The sequence below is a fragment of the Myotis lucifugus genome, unplaced genomic scaffold, assembly GCF_000147115.1.
Source record: "Myotis lucifugus unplaced genomic scaffold, Myoluc2.0 scaffold_182, whole genome shotgun sequence".
NCBI lineage: Eukaryota > Metazoa > Chordata > Mammalia > Chiroptera > Vespertilionidae > Myotis > Myotis lucifugus.
In genome coordinates this window covers 2244248-2247921 of record NW_005871230.1, presented here as the reverse complement: position 1 = coordinate 2247921, position 3674 = coordinate 2244248, and positions in this window count along the sequence as shown.

Below are 3674 nucleotides of genomic sequence, written 5' to 3'. Positions count from 1 at the left end.
TGATCCACCTGGTCCCAACTGTATACTCTTGTTTGTCTTCTTTAATCCTTCACCACCCTTCCTCAAGCTCATCCCTGGCCATGCTGGACATGGTTCACTCATTCTTTTTTAAAAAATGGTGTATGTTGTCTCACAGACTATAAGTAATAATGACAACAAAATAATAATAGTAATTAGTATCAATAAAGAACTTATTATGTGGTAGTTATTTGCTAAGCATTATGCATATAATACTTCATTTATCTATAAAATATGCTTAGCCAAATATTATGTGTGAATATTTGTGTGTATTTTCATATATACATAAATATGAGCATTTATATGGCATATCAATGTATATGATACATTAGATAGTATTTATTTACTTAAAAAATACAGAAAATTTCTGGGCACAAATTAAGACCTAGTTAATCCTTTTTATTGTAGCCATCACTGGTGGTTGCCTACCCAAAAGCCACCACCCTTGGTTCTTGCCAACAGAACCCTGGTTTTGTTCAGGCAGCCACATGCCTTGTCCCAGGGGATGAGTTATGATCTACCTAAACCAGTCATGGAAGTTTCATTCTCTTTTGCCCATGGTGGGGGTAGGGATAGGATTCAGTTCTTGCCTGGGGAATGAGAAATCAGGGAAGTTTGCTTAGGACTCTGGGAGGCTTTCCCTTCTCAGAAAATAAAGACGTGCATGAGGAGAAAGCTCTTTTTGCTTCTACACCTTTCCTTCCTGCTTAGGAACCTTTTATTTGAAAAAATGTACTGCCTAGAGCTCTGTTAGCCACCTTGTGGATATAAGGTGTGATATTGCTGGCATACTGTGAATAGAGGGTGATTTCTTGGTTATGTCACAAACTATAGAACCAACTCAGACACCACCTACCTTTGAACTTCATTTAAATTAACAATTGTCACTATTAGTGGGGGTTCTTGATAACTTGTAGGCAAAGCATTCCTGACTGATATAGTTACTTCAGGGGAGTGGACTGAGGACACAGGAAGGGAGAAGAATGTCTTATTTTTCATTGTGTATCTTTCTGAACTGCTTTAATTTGTTTTTATCAAGTATGGCCAATACTTTCAAAATTATAAAGTAACTAATTTGATTATAAGTTGCATTTCTGAATAACTGGTATGTTCACTTGGGGAAAGCTAAGAGCCATCATGTTTCCAATAGCACTCCAACTCATTGGCCCACAATCTATACCCAGGTGCTCTTTCCATCTATATATATTAATCCTAATACATAAAAAGCCAGGGGCTGTCACGACTGAAACAACTGGACAGATGACTGAACAGCAGGCAGCGTGGGGCAACAAGGCCGGCAGGAGGGTTAGTAAGGGATGACCAAACGACTGAACAACAGGCTGTGTGGGACAACCAGGCTGGCAGGGGGGGACAGTCGGGGGTGACCAGGCCAGCAGGGGGGGCAGTGAGGGGCAGCCAGGCCAGCAGGGGGTGGGGGGAGTAAGGGGCGACCAGACCAGCAGGGGGGCAATTAGGGGCAACCAGACTTGTGGGGGGGCAGTAATGGGTGACCAGGCCAACAGGCAGAGGCAGTTAGAGGTGATCAGGCTGGCAGGAGGGGCAGTTAGGGGCGATCAGGCAGGCAGGCAGGTGAGCAGTTAGGAGCCAGTGGTCCAGGATTGTGAGAGGGATGTCCTAAGGATTGGGCCTAAACTGGCAGTTGGACATCCCCTGAGGGGTCCCGTATTAGAGAGGGTGCAGGCTGGGCTGAGGGGACCCCTCTCCCATGCACGAATTTCATGCACTGGACCTCTAGTATATATACAACAACTTGGAATATTTGAGCTGTTAGATAGTTTTGAATTTTAACATCAAGTTTTTCTTCTTTCCAAACTATTTGTGAGCATTGTGTGCCTCCCAAACAATGTAAGTATCAGATGAGTCTCCTTAGCATGAGTTTGTAGGGGAGGAGCTCAGTGTGCCTACTGAGATTTACTGCAGTCCCCACAGTTTTGTTCGGAAGCAGCTGGGTGGGCATGAAGAGTTGCTTCCACTAGCTGAGACTAACAGGAGTCAGTAGGTACTTCTACCAGGTGACTACATTGACCCGGAAGAAAGAAGGCTGAAGCGTCAGAGAACACCAGCTAATGTGCTCACCAGAGCTTCTCCAGAAAAGGACCTTTTACCTTCACACAACCCAATTGATGCTGACATCCACTGAACAACAATCAGCCAATGAGAAAGGTTATATTCCTTGTTTGGGGTGCACTTGTGCAGGATTTCTGGAGCCGAGGCTTGCCGGGGAATCTATTATTTCCTTCCCATATCTCCTTCGAGCTCTAATGTCTCAGGCTTCTTGGCTCCCTAAGTGAGGGTAAAGGAATGAAGCCAAAGCTGGTACTTGTGACACCACTGCATGGAGAAATGACAAGCTACTGCACCATGAGGAGCTGACATCCCCATGTTCACCAGCGATGTTCAATTAGATGGACAGAGTGAAGAATCAGGATCAAGAGAATGAGACATAGGTCGGTCTGCGTACTTCCTCTACTCTGAACCTTCCCAAGTAGCAATCCTTGAATTCAGGGCCACATTTTCTTTCATTTAAAGAAAAAATATGTTTTTATTGATTTTAGAGAAGAAAGGGAGAGGGAGAGAGAGACAGAAACATCAAGGATGAGAGAGAAGCATTTATTGGCTGCCTCCTGCATGGCCCCCACTGGGGATGGAATCAAACCATGACCTCCTGGTTTATAGGTCAATGCTCAACGACTGAGCCAAGCCGATCGGGTGAGAACATTTTCTCCATGTATTTATAATGCCACCCTCTATACCTGTTTCATCACCAAGGCACTAAGTTTACTGATAAATAGAAACAAACATTTGAACAAATGGAGAAATTTAAAAAAAGTCAATCATTTAATGATGAACGATGGAATCCCATGTCTCCATGAGATATTTCTTCTCCCAATTTTTTGCCCACTTGTACAAACAAACTTCAAGGGATTTAGATGAAATAGCTATGAATATATTTAGGGTATTTGATTTACTCATTTAGATACCGTCACCACTTAAAATTAAAAATCTAGAAGTATAGATTAACTTTAAAATATTTATTTTTGTCAACACTGAAGGAAAAAGATTTAAACTCTTCCAGTACAACTTCTAACATCAGTGTCTTTGTCATCTTTAAAACTAATGTTTGTCATCTAACAAAAGCAGGCATGCACATGCTCTCTCTGCAGGGGATTGCACTTAAGAGGAAGAAGGTAACTGAGACCCTGGCGCTGGGCTCTGGGGAGAGATCAGGAGGAAGAAGCTGGTTCCTTAGCTCACACGCCTCTGCGTGCAGAGCCCTGGGTAAGGCACTTCCTGACATCAGCTCCCTCGGTCGCACACACTCCAGTTGTCCCTTGTATGTTACATTTTGGTTGAGAGGCCATTTGAATGCCCTGGTTTTACCTAGTTCTAGCCAGGACTTTCTACGCTTACTTATAGAAGGTGCTATAATATTTACTCTTAGCCTCAGCCTTTACCCAGCCAGCTGAGTGTAAATGACTTTGAGGCCTTTTCCTAATAAGAAAATATCCAGAATCCCCAAATATAAAGCAGCATTTCTTTTACCTTTAATACTACCAACCTTAGAGCACTCAGTAGAATAGCCTTTATGTTGCTACTGTTGTGTAATCACACTACATTATCTATGCATCTCCTTT